Source organism: Pongo pygmaeus, chromosome 9 (genome assembly GCF_028885625.2).
Source record: "Pongo pygmaeus isolate AG05252 chromosome 9, NHGRI_mPonPyg2-v2.0_pri, whole genome shotgun sequence".
NCBI lineage: Eukaryota > Metazoa > Chordata > Mammalia > Primates > Hominidae > Pongo > Pongo pygmaeus.
In genome coordinates, this window is record NC_072382.2 from 27,142,370 (window position 1) to 27,162,475 (window position 20,106).

Sequence of the window (20,106 nt, forward strand, 5' to 3'; positions counted from 1 at the left end):
CATTTATGAGTAAGTAAAATTTCACATTGGACACTCCCCTATCACTTAAAATACTGTCTTTGAGATTCCTTCAGTACTTCTTTGGTTGCAGAATTTATTACCATCTTCAGTATTTTTAATTGTATCTGAGTGAATTCACAAGAATCTCATCAAAAGAAATATAGTCAATGAGCTTTAAGATAGCTTCCTTTTTGTTTTTTTTTTTTTTAAAAAGAAACACACACTGAATGAAGCTAATTTCTCTTGAATGTGAGTGTTCCCTAGAAACTTTCACACCATCCTATGCTGTACTTACATGTTGATTAGATGCTTCACTTGCATGTAATTTTCCTGAAGAAAATTTATTTTGCTGTGTTGATGATTCTTTTTCAACTAGAATTATTAGGGGAATATAGTCGGGCCCTAAAAATAAAAGATGACAGGTGTTCAGGCAACCACGACAAATTTAAATGGCATGATTACTTCTCTGTGGTAGATGATTTGTTTTTTGTCTGAAATAACACAATTACATTGCGTTCTACTTCCATCTATAGTTACATCAAAGAGAAGATAAAAGAATAAATTAAGCTTGTTTCAAGTACATTTTGGATAATAATTGCAGAGGACTTGAAAGTTGGCAGGCCAGTTGAAATGTGCCCAAAATTCACTAAAACTAATATCTAATATTTTGAGGATTTTGACTTGACATATATTTTAACTCTCCATCTATTTTCCAAGTGTTTTTGAACAAGCTCCAAATCTCCATTTAGAATAATGAGCAATAAGGAATTTTTTTCTTTGCCTTATAATCCAAGGGTATAGATAAGAAAAGCTCCTACCCAGATCATTTCCCCCTAAAGATTCTATCCTTAGACTTTGCTTCCCACTTAAATGTCTAACTCATCCTTTCCCAGTTCTGATTCTATATTAGAAGCACCTTGTGATGTTCAAAAAAACAGTGACATTCAAGCCCCATGCATACCTCAGCGATTTTGATTGAGTTTATCTGGGGTAAGGCCAAAACATCAATTTTTTAAAAGATCCCCTTGTAATTCTAATGTACACTAGGGTTGAAAACTGCTGCTCTGAATGCCTTAGTAACTAAATAGGTAGATCCTATGAAATGACAAACCCAGGGGACTATCAGTAGGAGCCAAGTATGAAGTTTCTGATGGAGGTTTGAATGAGCTTGAAATAGCAAAGCAATAGATGGAAATTTAGTTTCTCATACTGGATGTGAGCAATTAGAATTCACTTCCCAAATACCACACAGGCATACCATTTGTCATATGGTTTCACGCTTAACCAATACCTGCTTGTGGCTTAATGAATATAAATGAATATGAATATAAACTGACTAATTGTGCAGAGGGTAGTAATGATTTGTCCACTATAATAATGAATTTAAATGGCTATCATAATTCTTGAGGCTAGAAGTAATTAATACATTTCAGACTGTGAACATAGATGGGACCTAGGATATAAGAATAAGAAAAGTTATTATTTCTCATCAGTGGACATCTTTAAGAATGAGGCAGTCATATGCCTTTCCCGGAATAAGAAAGAAAGAAGCTTCAGTGAAGACAAGAGGTTGAATTTTGTCGATAACCATCAAGGGTTCCTCCTATCATGTGTGTCTCTTGGGGTAGAGGGAAGGTAAACAGTGTGGTAGAGTGAAGTGCTTCACCTGTAGCTTTAGCTGGATGGTCCAGTCTTGTGACGAGGCTCTTGGATATTTCTAGGGAACATACAGTGAGAGTAATGACCTAAGGGGATTATAGGCTAGGGGATGGAAATAAGATCTCTCCAAACCAGCTTGATTCTTTCCACAAATGTAATTAGGTAAATTCCAAAATCTTGATATTTTATCTTTCATCATGAAAAAATTTATCCATAAGCCTGAAAGTCATTTATTCATTCCTTTATTCAATTCAATCTATAGCTGTTTTCTATAATTTTTTCCCAACTATATGTCATTATCAATATTGAAATTTCTAACATGCTTAATCCTATTATTAGCCTTCTTTCCTTCATTTCTTTGTTCATTTCTTCCTTCCCTCTCTTTGTCCTTTTTTTAAAAAAAATCTCTGTTCTCAGTTTTTCTGTTTTTTAAATTACAAAATTAATACATCCTGTTGTAACAGGAAAACCAATACAATACAAAGATATGTAAAGATGACAATTATCATTACCCATCTGTCCCAGGTGATCAACATTAGAAGCGTGGCATTTTTCTTTCTGCATGATTAGTTTACTTAAGCTGTTGCCACACTTTTCGTTTTCTATTTCCTTCAGGGGCAAGAATATTTCCTAGAGCAGCAACTAAGCAAACAGCTCTATAGTGAAGTACTAAAATTCAGGCTCCTAGATTTAGAATGCTTGTTTGAATCTTTCCTCCACTATCCACTATAAAGGAAGCAACTTAAGCTTGAAAGATTCCATTTTTTTCATTTGTAATATGAAAATACTAGCCTAACTTCATCATAAAGAGGCTGTGAGGATTTATGTGTGGTAATGCATATAAAGTATTAAGATGTGACATGGCATCTAGACAACTACAAATAAAGGATGATTTTTATTACCAATCAGCTTTTATGCTGATTATCTCATGCATTTTAGAAAAGAGAACATTTCCAAGTTGTTTTTCTCCAATCTGTGCGAGAAATATTTTCCAATGTGCTAAGCCTACAGCAAGAGCCCACAGGAGCTGAGTGGGACCAGAGCTGTTACAGATTTATTTCAGGGAATTGCTTGACTTAAAGTTGAATGTGAATGGGTAATTTAAAATCATTCTGTGTAGCAGGACATTGAAACTAAAGATAGATATTTGTGCTGATGGCACTACATCATGACTGTTTTTCAGATATTTTATGTACAAGGGAGGGGTTGGGTGTGTGTGGGTGTGGTGATGTGTCCTTCTCACCTGCGTAAATAAGCAGGTCCAGGGAGAAAGCAATGACCAGCCAAATCCGAAGTACTCAAGTTATTCTTTTTCTCAAGCCTTTTCTTGAGAAAAGCTTGTACATTATCTTTCAGGGGAGATAGGCATCAATTGCTAAGGCATTAAATACTCTGTTCTCTGTGGCTAGGTATATATCTTATACTCAGTGCTAAATATATAGTAGAGTCTCAATAAATACGAATGAAGAAATGGATGGATAAATGGATTAATGACTAACTGGAAGTTTGAATAAAAGGTGTGGTCCTCCCATTGCATTCCTCTTGTCTGCTGAAGAGACCAAGAAAGAGCACACAAGGCTGTGCTTAAAACACATTTTTAACTGGCTGGGCGCACTGGCTCACGCCTGTAATCCCAGCACTTAGGGAGGTTGAGGCCGGTGGATCACAAGGTCAGGAGATTGAGACTAGCTGAGACCATACTGGCTAAACGATGAAATCCCGTCTCTACTAAAAATGAAAAAACAAAATTAGTGAGGCATGGTGGCAGGCACCTGTAGTCCCAGCTACTTGGGAGGCTGAGGAGGGAGAATGGTGTGAACCCGAAAGGCGGAGCTTGCAGTGAGCCGAGATCACGCCACTGCACTCCAGCCTGGGTGACAGAGCGAGACTCCAAAACAAACAACCAACCAACAAAAAAACACATTTTTAGTGTCAATGAGAATGTTTTTAAGACACCCTTATTCTTAAATTGTCTCTAAGTTTCCTCATCTTTAAATTGAAGCTCATAGTTTCTCGGTGTTACAGTGCATGGTTTACTTGGGACAATGTGTGTGTAATTTTTTTCATATTGTACTTATTAAATGGGTAATTATGAAAATAAAATAGAGTGTTAGGGTGCGCTAAAAGTTAAGCTTTACATATTCTGGCACAATGTGAAAGGTTACAAAATATTTGATGAATGAATGAGTGAATGAATAAATGGGTAGGTGAAAACTTCTTGATAAAATTAAATTATGGCCCAGCTTCTGCTAATTCACACAAAGTCCAGAATTACTGGTGAAGGATGACTACACACTTATACGAGGTGTCATCACACAATAGCTGAAGACTAAATCTATCCCCATAACCCTGGTTGGTTGGTTTGTTTTTTGGTATGACTCCAGACAAAATTAATAGAAATTTGTTTTCTCTCTGGCAAAGTACCTACATTATAACCTCAAATTTGCTTCTTTATTCACAAAGCCTGAAATATTTAATATGTGCTCTGCATAGGAAATGTTTTCTAACTCTCACTGTACTATAGGCTCCAAGACTGCTGGGCCAAGTCTGAGGTTATCTACTTAGTACATCACTCTCTGCCTGATTTATTATTGAGAAAAGCTTGTGCATTACCTTTCAGGAGAGTAAGCACTCCCTCAATGACTCTTCAATGAATGAATAAACAAATATATAAATGTATTCTTCACTCTACTCCCAATGTCATATGCACTAATCTTCAATACAGAAAGTATTTATTATCAGAGTTCAGGAAAACAGACATTTTACATTTTACTAAGAAAAAATAATTTAAAAATTATAACTACATTATTAAATGCAAATTGTTTAAAAAACATTTTAGAAGCATAGTGTGTATAAAGATGAATTATTTTCTTGTTATCTGCAGAGGTAGAATGTACTTCTCCGACTTATGGTTGAGATTCTAGCTGGTCTACTTCCGTATGTGGATATTGCAGGAAAGATGATATTCACGGGCTGAAAAGCCTTCTTGTCAAGGATGGAGTTTACCTGGGAGCATTTCTCTTTTGGCTGGTCCTTTCTTTTGCTCTTAAAAAATTTCAGGTGGGGAGAACTGCATATCCAACTATGCTAACGAACCCGCAGAGGAGTCTTTCAGCTTCACGCTGTGTAGTGTTCACAGTGTGGAAAGACTTTCACTTAATACAATTATTTGGTCTGTAAGAGCCATGTGACTTAAGTGCTTTCAAGATTCTCAGTATAAGTAGAACAGAGTCGATTTAAGTGCATGTGCCCTTTATGGCTATTTATAAACTCTATCAGCGTCCATTTTTATGTTTCTTTCTCCTTTTGTTTTTGTGGTTGAAAATTTCCTTTTGCTATTTTGTCTGATTTCCTGTAGTCTTTTAATATAAATCACGTCAAATCTTTTTTTTTTTGAAGTAGGTAGGATAACCAGAATTTCTAAATATGATATAAACTATGTTTATAATCTTACTCCTGAGACATTTCTGAATTAAGTGATTTTTTTCTTCCCTGAATCAATCAATATATGCTGATTTCCCAGTCCCCCTCCACAATATTCATGGTATTCAGAGTAAGAATACTAATGGAAGGCCACAAACCATATTTCTAAATAGCTAAAAGTTATAAATAAGCTAATATACTGTTAAATAAAATGCATTCTGTCTCCCTACATTGACAAATATATGCCTTTATTCTGGCCTGGAAGGCAGGTATGAACTTAGCTTTCTTGAGCTCTCAGAATGGAGTGACTCAGGGAGGGCCATGCCAAACCCTTGCCACCCTTTCTTCCCCTTCTGTTCCATGCAGCTCTTGCTGGAACCACCAAGACACAAAATCTCCCACCTCCACCACAATACCCTTTGGCCATCCTGCAGGGCTTTGAATATGCTATAATCTGTCTTAATTTGACCCAGAAATGTTTGGGCAAACAAATCTCAAGCCCTAGCAGACTAGCATGTGGACTAACATGTGGGTACAGGCTCTAGTGGACATGTTCTTTTGATGCTGTGGTTTCACCCAGTTCGTGGCATAACCAGAAGAAGGCCAGGATGGGCCCTCTAAATTCACAGGATTTTGGCACAGTCTTCTTTTATTCATATAGAAGGGAAGTACTTTGTCACGTAATGGAAAGAACATTGACTTTGAAGTAAACTGTAGCTTCAAATTTCAGCTCAGAGTTTTATTAAGACTATGATGCTGGTAAAGTTGCCCAAACTGTCCTACCTTTGGTTTCCTTATCTGCCTACTTTATTATAGTTTCAGTGAGAGAGTAAACAAGATAATGGATGCAAAGCATTGGCACAGTGTTTGATGTCCAGTATATGTTTAAAAAAAAGTCGGTTCTTTTTACTATTACACAACTAGTAAATATTTAGTAAATTATTGACTTTTTTTTGTTGATTTCATTTTATTGATTATAAATCTTTACTCATACACCTCTGTAATTCACAGGAAGTGGCTTTAGTCTTACTAAATCAAAACTGTTTCAGTTTTTGTAATAATGTGAGCTGAGGTTCTCTTCTGGAACTTCAGTTTTCATGATTGTGTATATAAGTCCTGGCATTTGACTGGCTTCATCTGCTTACTTCTCACTTTTTGATAAACTGATACCTAGTTCAGATTGATATCTGGCTGCATTGGGACCTGTTTGATCTTGGAATAAGAGCCCAATAATAAATCAATATTCCACGGAGTCTTTTGGGTTTGATCTAGGTGAAAAATCTCTTTTATCATCAGGATTCTTTGATATAAGTGACCATCTGGTCTTTTGATGTGCCAAATGCCCAGAATGGGAGAGTCTCAACAAACTAGCAAGTCCAATTTTGGCTTTCTGGAGGTGAAGAAGTAAATGACTTTTAGGTAACTGGGAACCACATACATATGTGAATCAAGACTTGTTTCTTTCTTCTTTTGTATCCTCAAGTTGCTCTATCAGCATATATCAGTCAGTAAACCATTGGTTTCAGATTTATTTCTTGTAGTTATTTTATTTTCCTGTACCTTACAACTCATTTTTATGTATTATGACTAATAACCCCCTTTTAGATTTTGCCAGTACTTTTCACATTTATTAACAACAATGACAAAAAAAAGTAATAAATACACATTATGGACTAGGGTGTATAAGGCATGGAGATATAACGTGAAAAATATAGAGCTATGATCTAGTGGGAGATGCTCATGTTTATATTAGGAAAACTACACAGGAAAGACTTCTATCTCACACTTAGGTGTACAAAAAACACTCTGAAGAAAATAATACTTAAAGAATAATAGAAGGAGGGTGTGTGGAGAAAGAGAAAGTGGAGGGGGAGGAATGAGAAAGTAGTAAATAAAAGGAATTGGAAAATAGAGGAACAGAAAATGTTACAGGCAGAAGAGTATGTTTTGTAAATCCTTGATGTGATGGGCACTGTATAAGCTCTCTATGGTTGAGTAACAAATTATGTTTATACTTAGAGGCTAGAAACAACAATAACAACAAAGACAGTTTTCGTGCATCAAGAATCCAGGCATGTATTGGCTGGATCCTCTGGCTTCAGGGTCTCACAATGCTACAGTTAAGTTGTTGGGCAGGGCTGCAGTCATCTCTGAGCTGGACTGGTAAGGAATTCACATTCAAGGTCATTAATAATGTTTTGACCAAGTTTCGGTCTTTCATCATTTGTTGGGCTGAGAGTCTCAGTTCCTATTTCATCTGGCTGTTGATCAGAAAAATTACTTCCTTGCTACATGTGCCTTTCCATAGAGCATCTCACAGTTTGGTAGCCGGCTTCCATTAGGGCAAGAAACGAGAGAGTAAGGCAAGCAAGATGGAAGCTAGAGTCTTCTTGTAACTTAATTTCGGAAGTGACATCCCATCTTTGCCATATTCTCTTTGATAGAAATGTGTCACTAAGTCAAACCCACACTCAAAAGAAGGGAATTATAGAACATCATGAATAGCATGAGGCAAAGATTTTTAGGGACTGTTTTAAAGGCTGCCTACTATAGGCAGTAGAGTATATTTAAGGAACTGACACTACTACTGTATGTTTGGAGCATAATAGTGATAAAGTGAAGGGAAATTAGACTGGATAGCTAAGCATTAGCCAGACTGCAAAGGGATTTAGAAGTCATGTTAAGGATTTGGTGTTTCATTGTAAGAGCAAGAGTTTAAGCTGACAATGACATTATCATATCTGCATTTTAGAAAGTTACTTTGGTTGTAGTGTGGAGACTGGAATGTGCTGGGTTGTGTTTGAGGCTGCTACGATAATCTAGCTGATAAAAGTTAGTGGCTGTTTAGAGCATTAGAGTAAGAATAGAAAGAAGTTGTTGAACTCAAGAGATTATCTGGTCACAAATTCAAAAGATACAGCAGAGTATATATTAGGTGGCAAGGGAAAGGTGAATTAAGGATGAAGCTATTTCTTACTTGAGGAAATTATTGAAATGTAGTTTCATTCATTAATTGTGTTTGGGTAGTAGGTAAAGTCATTACTCTTATGAGATCTGTACAAATTTGAAAAACTGTGAGACATCAAACTGAAGATGGCCAGTAAACATTTGAAAACATGATCCGGAGCTCAGAAGAAAAAACTGGGTTACAGTTAGGGATATAAAAGTCACGTGAATCTTAGTTGGTACTTCGTTGATTAGAGTGTATGAAATTATAGAGAGAGGGATCAGCACCAGACAGAGGTGTTCCAGCATGGAATGTTTTGACAATAGCAAGTAAAAAGGTGGATTCATGTGGGAAGTAACAAGAAGGAGGCTGAAAAAGGGCCAGGTTATGCAAAGCTTTGAAATCAGCAGTTAGACGTTTGGACCTTTTTTGTTAATGAAAATTGGAGACATCATTTTGTTTGTTGATATGTGTTTTAAGAATGGGAACGACATAATTGCATGTATTATAGATAAGCAGTTTGTGTGTGATTTGTGTGTGTGTGTGAAGTGTTATAGGAGTCTCTGCTCATGCTCATATAGGCCAAGTAAAGACTAGATCAACCATATATCCTCTTTTGATGTTGCTAATGTCTGAATAAGCTCATTGGAACACTCGTTCTCTAATTATTGACTGTTTCATCAAAAGAGTTGTTATCTTCAATATAGAAGCTGTCACAATATTTTTAAGATATTGAATGAAAATGCATTTGCTATCAGCTTATTCTTCTGAAAAAAAAAAATAGAACACAGAATTCCTGTATACCCTTTACTCACCTTTTCCAAATGATAACGTTTTATATAAATGTAATTATCAAAACTAGGGAATTAACATTTATGCAGTTTTATTTTAAATTTTGTCAATTACTCATGTAATATTTTTTTGGACCAGGATTCAATCTGGAATCCCAATTTTATTTGCAGATACAGTGATTAAATAGTATCATAATAATAATTACAGTTTTTCTTTGAGTCATGAAGAGAAAATTTTCATTTTAATGTATATACTGATAATGTAATAAAACAGTATATTTGTTTTGGATGCAATTTTGCTTTTCTTTAAGCAAATAAATTCCAGTAGTATACAATTGACTTAGCCTAACTAGAAGCCTTAGAAATATAACCAGTGCCCAGGGCTAATGCAAAGAAAACAGAGAAAAGGCAAGGACATTTTTGTTATTTATTGCTTTTTAACTTTTCATTTTGGAATAATTTTATACAAAAGTCACAAAAATATAACAAGAAATTCCTGCCTCTACTGTTGAGTGCCATTGCTGCCATGGGGGGTTAGGCTTCTCTGGCTTGCTAACTGCTCTAGGGGGTTCAGGCATAACTGATAAGGTACCTCCAATGAAACTGTGACCAGGTGGGCACAAGTTACCACCACATATAACAAGATACCCTTGCCCTGCAACATTATGGGAGTATATAAAAAGTCCTTTGAGGGACAAAATCTGTCAAAGCACAAACAACTTGAAGCCAATAGGCTCTCCCTTGAAATGATGCACCACAAGCAAAACAGAAAAAGAAAAGAAGAGTACCTAAATGAAGATGTGAATGGATTCATGGAATACCTAAGGCAGAACTCACAGATGGTTCACGATGGGGAGATGATAGCAATGATCAGGCAGTGAGGGAATAAATTGCAGTTGTTTTAAAGAAAGACAGTCTTATGGGAAGGAAAACAATGAATGACAAGCAGCAAAGAGAAAGACAATGGTATGTTTCCATTGCAGAAAACCTGGTCATACAACTGCAGATTGCCCGGTTGCCCTAGAAAATCAAGATACGGGCACTGGAACGTGTTCTGGGTCTGGGTCTACAGAGCGCAAAATAATCAAGGGCAGGGCTAAAGTAGCCCCGGCTCTTGGTTAATTTCCTTTTGCGAAATGTTTTTTTGTGGGGAAATGAGACAACTGTCCAGATCTTGTCCTGATCATCCCAAAGGACTCTGTGCTAATGGTGGTGGTTGCAAACTTTGTTGCTCTGTGGAATATTTTAAGAAGGATTGTCCTGAAAGTCAGAATCAGATCTTTGGTCACAGTTGATTGCTGGTCAAAGGGAGTGAGTGCAGACTCTGAAGAAATTGGATGACTTAAATCACAGAAATCCAAAACAAAGATACCTAAAATTGTTATTTTTTGATAATGAGTAAGTACTGTTGCTACTTAAAACCTCATTGTTACTTTCCAAACAGGACATACTTCACAAATTAGAGCTGGGCACCCTTGGAGTCAAGCCTTTATTGTAGGTGTCAGTATGGTCGAGATGTAGTCAAAAACAGCTTTGTGTATTCTGTCCATTGAGAAGTACTTCTATCACTGTTTGGAGAAAATCACTGAAGGAAATAATAATATTAAATAGAATTTTCTAAAGGAACATATGTTTAACTGATACAACTTAGACATAACTAAGTGGTGATGTAACTGATTGTAACAATCATCTTTTTGAAAATGCAAAATTACACATAAATGTGAATCACCCCTGAGCAAAGATACTGCTTTGCATTTGGAAATGAATTTTTCTTTGTATTATTTTCTTGCTTCAAACTATCGATTTATTATTATAATAGTATAAGTTGCACAAAATCTTTATTTAAAATATATTGAATGAAAATCCATTTATCTGATTATTCTGAAAAAAACAAAAAAAAAAAACAAAGAGTTCCCAATTCTCAAATACTCTTTACTCAGCTTTTCCAAATGGTAACATTTTATATAAACACAATTATTGAATCTAGGAAATTAACATTTATTCAATTCTATTACAAATTTTGCTAATTATCCATGTTCATTCATTCTTTCTCTCTCTCCCTCTTGCTTTCTCTCCCCCCTGCTTTCTCTTTCTTTCTTTATTTAGACCAGGATACAATTCTGAATTCCATTTTCATTTAGTTTTCATGTACTTTTAGGCTCTTTTAATCTGGAAAAGATCTTCCATCTTCCTTTGTCTTTCATGACTTTTATACTTTTGATTGGCTAAGAATTTGGTAAAATATTTTCAATTTGTCTGATTTTTCTGGTAATTCATGTTATTAATTTTTGGCAAAATATACCAAGAATGATGTGTTCCCTTAAATGTTGGCATTTTTGAAGGATCCCATTTATTAATTATTAGTCTTTTTACCATCAGACTTTTAACAAATGGAGAAATAGTCTTTGGAGTTACACAGGGATCAAAATATATGCTTTGTTATTTATAAAGCTGAATTAGATAATAAACCTTAGACTTTATTCCTTTCTCTTCTGAATTGAGTTAGTCATTCAAGCAATGGCAAAGCAGATAAGTAAACCCAGATGCCTTCTTATGCAGAGGCAGGGACTCTCCAGGTATTTTATTGTAAGGAGGAGAGAAGAGCAAACTCAAATACATTACACTTACTCGGTAAAATCTATGGGCCAATGCAAGTTACACCATGGTTTTCTTAGTCTTGTTTGTGCTGCTATAACAGAATACCATAGGGTATAAATCAGAGTATAAGTCATCCAATTTTTAGGGAACAGAGATTTATTAACTCATGTTTCTGGAAGCTGGGAAGTCCAAGATCAAGCTGCTGGCCTCTGGTGAGGGCCTGCTTTCTGTGTCATGTCATAGGAGAAGGGCAAAAAGAAGGAGTGTGAGAGAGGCAAAGGGGGCCAAACTCATCTTTCTATAAGGAACTAGCTACCATGATAACAAACCCACTTCAACAATAGCATTAATTTACTTTGCCCTCGTGGCCTTATCACCTCTCATTTGGCGCCACCTCCCAACACAGTTGCATTGGGAATTAAGTTTCCAACACATGCTTTTTTGGGGACACATTCAAACCATAGCTTTCTGCCCCGGCCCCTAAAATTCATGTCTTTCTTGTGTACAAAATACATTAATTGCATTCCAATAAATTCAAAGTCCTATTTTGTTCTAGCACCATCTCAAAAGTCCAAAGTCCAGAGTGTCATCTAAATCAGATATAGGTGAGATTCAAGGCACAATTCACCCCAAGGCAAATTCTCCTCCTCTTGTGAGCCTATAAAATCAAAACAAGTTATCACTCCCAAATGACAATGGTGGGACAGGTATAGGGTAGACATTCCCATTTCAAAAGGGAGAAATAGGCAAGAAGAAAAGGATAACTAGTCCCATGTAACAACATTAAATCTTAGGGCTTTAGAATAATATTCTTTGACTCCATGGCACAGTGGGGTGGGGGTTGGGCTTCCAAAGTTGTGGGCAGTCCTCCCTTTATGGCTTTGCTGGGCTCAGCCCATGCAGCAGCTCTCACATGTTGTAGTATTGTGCCTGCATCTCTCACAGTCCAACACTGCATACTGGTAGATCTATAGTTCTGAGTTCTTGGGGGTGGCCCCACTCCCATGGCTCCATTAGACATTGTCCTTATTGGGACCTGTCTGAGGTTAACTTGTTCTCATGACTCCGCCAGGCATTGCCTTAGTGGGGACTCTGTGGTGGCTTGTACCCCACAGTTCTGCTGGGCACTGTTTTAGCAGAGGCTTTCTGCAGCAGCTTTACCCTTGTAACAAGTCTCTGCCTGCATCCCCAGGCTATCTGGAACATCCTTTAAAATCTAGGTACAGGAAGCCATGCCTGCACAGCTCTTGCATTCTATGCTTCTGCAGAATTAGTACCACGTGGACACTGCCAAGCTTTATGGCTTGTACCTTATGCAGTGGCTGGCAGAGCTGCACCAGGTCCACTTGAGCATTGGCTGTGGCAGCTGAGAAGCGCTGCCTTGGAGTTTGGAGAACAGAGACTTGAGATGGCTTTGGACAGCAAGCCGCAAGTTCCCAGTGATGTCCTAGCGATATGGCTCCAGTGAGTGGAGGAACACCAGGTTCTTCGTCTCGTGTCAAATTGGAAAAAACAACACTGACACACATGGAGTGGTTTTAAGGAGTGGAGAGTTTAATAGGCAAGAAAGAAAGGAGAAGAAGGAGGAGGAAGCTCCCCTTTACAGAGACAGAGGGAGGGGAGCTCCAAAGCTGAGAGAAGAGATCCCAAGTGTGGCAGAAACCAGCCAGGTATATGTAGAGGCTGGAGGAAGTGGTGTCTGATTTGCATATGGCTCGGGGGATTGGTTTGACCAGGCATATCATTCATGTAGCCCGTGAAAAAACTGGCCCTCCCACCCTAGCCTTTAATATGCAAATTCAGGGCTTCATGATATTCTATACGCTTGGCGATATGTGGGGGCAGCCATGTTGCCAGGCAAGGGCAAAAGGACAACGGTGGGAATCACCATGTTGGGTGGACCTAGTTTCTAATGGTCGGCATTTGAATATCAAAGGTTTCCAGCCCGAGTCTAAGAGCCAGGGCTTTTCTGCTAGACAAGAAAAGTTTCTGGAGCTGCTTTAAAAAGAAATAAAAACTTTCCAAGGTCCCCTTTTTCTTTCTATCTGCCTAAAATAATTTCTTAATAATTCCTACCACACTAGTTCTCTCTTTTGATACATTTCCTTCTCACAGGCCTTGGCACTCTGGGCCTTTGATGGTAGGGGCAGCACTGGTGATCTCCAAAGTGCCTTTGGGGTCATTCTCCCATTGTCCTAAAGAATAGCCTCTGGCTTTGTTCTATCTAGATTAATTGCCTTATCAAACAGTCCTTGGCCACACTCTGTTTCTTCTCCTGAAAATGCCCTTTCATTTTCACAGGGCCAGTCTGAGAATCTCTCAGATCCCTAAATTATATTTCCCTTTTAATTATAAACTTCATCTTTAAATCGTCTTTTTCTTCTCTCATTTTACTATATGTAGTTAAGAGAAGTACAGAACACCCAGAAAGGCTTGCTGCTTAGCTATTTCTTCTATCAGATAGCCTCATTCATCACTCTTAAATTCTGCCTTCCACAAAGCCATTAGGCGTGGACAGAATTCAGCCAAATTCTTCACCATTTTATAACAAGGACGTCCTTCACTCAAGTTTCCAATACCTTGTTCCTCACCTGTGTCTCAGACCTTTTCAGAATTGCCTTTACTGTCCATATTTTAATAAATATTTTGATTACAACCACTTAAGTAATCTCTAAGAAGTTTCAGACTTTCCCTACAGCTCTTCTTCTAAGCCCTCACCAGATTCACCCATAATCCTACACTTATGGTAATCTTGGTCTTTCCTAGCTTGCTTTTCTAAATTTTTCTATCCTCTGCCCATTACCCAATTCCAAAGCTGCTCCCATATTTTCAGTTGTTTGTTATAGGACAGCCTCACTTTTCAGTACCAATTTTCACCTTTCTCTATTTTGTGCTGCTGTAACAGAGTACCTGAGACTGGGAATTTATAAAGAGCAGAAATGTATTGGCTCACAGTTCTGGAGGCTGGGAAGTCTAAGATAGAGGCACCAGCATCTAGCAAGAGCTTTCTTGCTTTGTCATCGAGTGTTGGAAGGGCAGACAGGATGAGAGATAGAAAGGCAAAAGAGGGCCAAACTCATCCTTTCATAAGAAACCTACTCCTGAAATAATGGCATAAATTCATTTATTTTGCCCTCATGCCTAATCACCTCTCATTAGGCCCCATCTCCCAAAGCTGTTGCAATGAAGATTGAATTTTCAACACATGTTTTGTGGGAGACACATCCAAACTATAGCGTGGTCATCAGGAATGTTTATCAAATATGTTTTATTTTGCATTTGTCATGTGGTGGACTTGCATTTTTTCTGCACCCATGGCCCTGTTGTTTGCTTTGGCCAATGGTGTGTTAGTAAAGGTGTTTTGTATGATTCCTTGAAGGAAGATTTCTTACTCTCTGCCAAAGAGATGGTAGTTACTAAATCAACCTGAGTCTCTAAGAGCAGGAAACATGAAAAAAGCTGATCTGCAACAGTCATTTAAGATGAGTAAGAAATTAATCCTTGATGTTTTATACCTCTGAGGTTTGGTGGGTGGATTGTTACTATATCCTGGCCTTAGTTCTGCAAGATGAATCAATTTTTAGCCTATGGAGCAGTTTTCTCCCCAACAAAGGGAAGAAAAGTATTGATGGAAGTTCCAATTTTATAGGACACTAAGGACTTTTCAAGAAAAAAGTTTTCCCCCAAGAAGATAATAATACATAATAATTATAACATCACTGGCAGCTAACAGCTATAAAGTGTCTACTGTGTATCAGTAATTGAGAGACATACGCATTATCTCTTTTAATTACCACAAGAATGTTATGAGGTATTGTTATTTATCCATTTTGTGAATGAATAACTGAGGCTTAATGGTGTCAGTTATTTTACCCATGGACTCAGATAACAAGAGGTCAATCCTGAATTTAAATCCAGTTCTATCTGACTGCACTGCCTAAGCTTTTATCCAGTATGCTATACATTTTAAAATATATATATAGGTTTGGAGTGAAACATATGTGGTATTAATATCTGGGTATTTAATTTTTATTTAAAAAATCTTTAAAAATTGTAACTGATATGGTTTGGCTGTTTCCCCACCCAAATCTCATCTTGAATTGTAGTTCCCATAATCCTCACGTGTCATGGGAAGGACCTAGTGTGAGGTAACTGAATCACGGAGGCGATTTCCTCCATGCTATTCTCTTGATAGTGAGTGCTCATGAGATCTGATGGTTTTATGAAGGGCTTCCCCCGTTTTGCTCAGCACTTCTCCTTCCTGCCACCGTGTAAAGAGGGGCATGTTTGCTTCTCGTTCCACCATGATTTTAAGTTTCTTGAGGCCTCCCAGCCATGCTGAACTGTGAGTCAATTAAACCTCTTTCCTTTATACATAACCCAGTCTTGGGGTATGTCTTCATTGGCAGCATGAGAATGGACTAATACAGTAACCAACAAATATTATCTAGCAAAACACATTGTAATTTTTTGTCAAAAACTGGATTTTTAAAATATTATGGTATGTTCAGAAATCAGATTATCTCCCTTCTTCTGGGTTTTTGTTGCTACTTGCTGTGGCTTGTAGTTTGTTTTATAAGCTTATTTTGTAAAGACTGTATTTTTTTTGTGCATGTCCATTGAAATGACTGTTCCATTAGCTTAGCAGTGACTTGCAGAGATTTCCTTAATGCCTGTGCTCCTCCTCCTCCCCACACTCCTCCCAAATAAATGTCCCATTCTTCTAAAAATAATAATGAAATAAAAACAAAAGTAAGAAAAAAAATCTAAAAAGAGTTAACAATAATTTCCTATGATCCTTGTTTTTTAAAACGCTAAGTAGTGCACTTTTTTTTTTGTTGGGCTGCTGTAACAAATTACCACAAACTGGGTGGCTTAAAACAAGAGGAAATTGCTCTTTTACATTTCTGGAGCCTACAAGTCTAAAATCAAGCTGTCTGCAGCACGATGTTCCCTGAGGGTCCTAGGGAATATTCTTTCTTTGATTCTTCCTAGCTGCTGCAGGTTTCTGGCAATCCTTGGCATTCCTTGGTTTATACTTGCATCTCTCCGATCTCTGCCTCCATTACATGACCTGCTTTTCTCTGTGTGCTTTGGTGTGCCTTCTGTTTTTCTTATAAACATACCAAAAGTATGTCTGGAAAAAGTATCCCATGGAAAAAAGTTTATATTATTTATCATGACTTGATAGTTTCCCCTAAATCTTAGATCCACCCAGAATTTCAGAATGTGACTTTAATTGGAAATACAATTTTTTTTTAGGCATAAAAGAGATATTATGGAATTTTCTTCTCTCAGAAAGAGTCCATGTTTGTAGATTTTACAGGTTTAAGTGAAGTAGATTGCTTTGTGATATTTCATTTTATATTTTATTTTATTTATTTTAGTTTGAGACCGAGTCTTGCTCTGTCATCCAGGCTGGAGTGCAGTGGGATGATCTCGGCTCACTGCAACCTCTGCCTCACAAGTTCAAGCAATTCTCCTGCCTCAGCCTCCCGAGTAGCTGGGATTATAGGCACCCACCAGCACAACCAGCTACTTTTTGTATTTTTAGTAGAGACAGGGTTTCACCATGTTGTCCAGGCTGGTCTTGAACTCCTGACCTCTTTGGCCTCCCAAAGTGCTGGGATTACAGGCATGAGCCACCACGCCTGGCCTATTTTATTTTATATTTTGAGATGGAGTCTCGCTCTGTCACCTAGGCTAGAGTGCAGTGGTGCGATCTTGGCTCACTGCAACCTCCACTGCCTGGGCTCAAGTGATTCCCCTGCCTCAGCTTCCTAAGTAGCTGGGATTACAGGTGCCTGCCACCATGCCCGGTTGGTGTGGTCTCAAACTACTGACTTCAAGTGATCTGCCTGCCTTGGCCTCCCAAAGTGCTGGGATTACGAGAGTGAGCCACCGTGCCTGGCCTGCTTTGTGATATTTTAGAGTGACTCAGGAGGACTTGGAAGTTATTGCAAACGATGTTAATATCCTTTAAAATATGTTATAAAATTTGCTTTAAAACAACTATATTATATGCAAAATCTGTAACACAGATGCAACTTCAGTATTAGATAATTGAGAAGATAATGCTTCTGGTTAAAAGATCTAAGATTGAAAGGTCTCAAAAGTAGAGAAAGTGGTTCATGAACTTGGATGGAAAGTTTATATCCTTATTTTTATTAACTTCTAACTGAAACTTAGTATTTATTTAATATTTTTTGGTTGTCAATGGAAGTGACAAACCTACTATTTATAATCTATAAATGTAGGTGACAAATTACAGCAGTATTAGCAGAACGTGTATTTGTCAGTGGTATAACTAACAGATATTTCCATTCCCACTACTGTAGTTATAGATATCTCACCATAACATTTATACTTATCACCATTTCAAACTTACAGCCATTATTAATAGATACATAGCTAGATCTTGTTATTTAATGTGTTCATAAAGAAACATTTAATTTTTTCTATATCACAAATTTGCTTTTGCTATTCAACTAATTTTAATAATTTTGGCCTTCTTTGTTATATATATAGTTTTTACAGAATTTTCAGAATGATGTTAAACAGATATTGAAAACAAAATTTTAAAAGACTATAAACCACAAATAATTAACTGACTTTTAGAAGCTGTTAGTAATATCCTTGCTTATATTTCTGGTTTTAACTTACTTATTTCCACATGCGTGTAACGAGTGCTTACTATTTATGGTTCACTGTGCAAGGAACAAAAAACAAAAATGGATGAAGCATAGTCCTTATCCTAATTTGGAAAAAGGCAAGAATATAAGACAAACACAAATGAAGAACAAAGAATGTTTAACAGAAGTAGGATGCAACATTTTAAGGAAAATAGAAATGTGTTAACAAAGAGATTCACCTGTGAGATTAATGGATAGGTAAGGGGGTTTTGGCCACAGTTTGATCTCTGTTTGGCAGCACCTTGTAGATACTGTTGGGAAGGTAGTTCAACAATATCTTGGAAGCCTCGAATAAAAACACAAATTCATCCCTAATTTGGTAGATATTGAAGAGCTTATAAGTGTGCGAGCAGGTTATTTTCAGAGCTATAATTTAGGAAGATTAATCTGGTTGCAGGATGGTGCCTTGGAGAGAGAGAAAGCAGTAGACCAGTAAGAAGGCTATTACAATGACAAAGTAGAAGTGTTCTAAAGACCTGTGTTAGGGTAATGTGGGCGAGAATGAACAAAATGTGAAGGGCGCCGAGAATATAGAATCTATGTGACTTGGGTAACTGATTTAGATAAGGTAGGTGCAGAATGAATTAAATCTGTGAGACTGGTGTTATTAACAGCCATTTTAAAAGAAATGTGACAAATACTATTTTGGGTATGTTGGGTTTATGGTATTAGTGGCCTTTGGGCACGATACCCAGATGGAGAAGTCAAGTGGTCAGAAATGCAGGACTGAGATTTCCAAAAGGAGCTAATACCAAGAAAGAGAGATTCAAAAGTCCCGAGGAGCATACTTTGAATTAATAAATAGCCCACATTCAAGTAATCAGGCTTTCAATTTTATTGAAAGCTTAGTTTCTTTCAGTTGGCTGTGATTTCTAGTTATATCTTTGTGGTCTCTTCACAGCTTGTATCTGATTTAATAAAGACCAGCATTGCATTATTTGCAGTTTGACCAGGGTAGGATGTATGTTTAGCAGAAAACCTGTTCTTGGGAAATTTTCCAGTACAATTTGAAAACCCAAGAAGTTCTGATCTGCTTTCTAAACTTTAGGTGCTCATCCTAGCAAACAGGAATAGATATACTGCCCGTTAATCTTCATACTCAACTCAGCTGTTCTTTCTTCCTTAGAGCAAAATGATTTAGGGTAGTAATATGAAAGGAAATGAACTAACATGATATAAAAAATTGTGCATAACTTGAAACCTTAACTAAGTTCGGAGTTGCTGCTGATTACTTTCCAATCTCATTCTTTATTTGCAAATGCCACTGCCTCATGGCCACTGAGTTCCTTTTATATTATTGCATCATTAATCATTATAGGAATCCCAATACAGCTCTAGGATAAACACAAGCATGCTCTATCTTTCACTCGTGTCTTGCAATGTCTCTCCTTTTCTTCATTATCATATTGGAGCTTGCATTTAAATAGCCACTTGTTTCTGAAATATTTTCAAAGTGCTTTATGACCACTGATGTGCAAGTCTCTGGGGAGAAAAGCAATGAATATTTGGAACTGCATTGGAAGGTGAGTTTAGAGATATGAATATACAACCTCATCTCCCTTAGAATAGAAGACAATTCATTAGGTTAATCAAAATGATGTTTGCATTGAACAAGGAAGTAAAAGTGCAATACCGCAATGAAAAATGAAATTTAATACTAAGCGAAGTCTTCTGGTCACTTACACACTTTAAGTAAATTAATGCTTTGTAATTTGGGCCTAATGAAAAATAAGATACCATGGACAATATTTAGTCAACAAATATTTATTGACAGTGTGCTATGTACCAGGTATGATATTAGGCATCTGTGATATATTAGCAAACAAAATAGTCAAAAATCATTTTTATCAGGGAAAGACAGGCATTAAATTATAGGTAAAATAAATAAACATACTATATTTCATAAGGTAATAGCTAGGGAGAAAAAATTAGGACAGTATAAAGGGGATTGGTCAGGAATGATGGTGGAAAAGTTGTAATTTTAAGTGAGTGGATA

At 37.0% G+C, this 20,106-nt stretch overlaps 1 pseudogene; it reads left to right on the plus strand.

The window, feature by feature from the left end:
- The first annotated feature begins 7,193 nt into the window (after window positions 1-7,193).
- LOC129008606 (zinc finger CCHC domain-containing protein 9-like) lies at window positions 7,194-10,212 on the plus strand (annotated as a pseudogene).
- The last annotated feature ends 9,894 nt before the right edge of the window (window positions 10,213-20,106 follow it).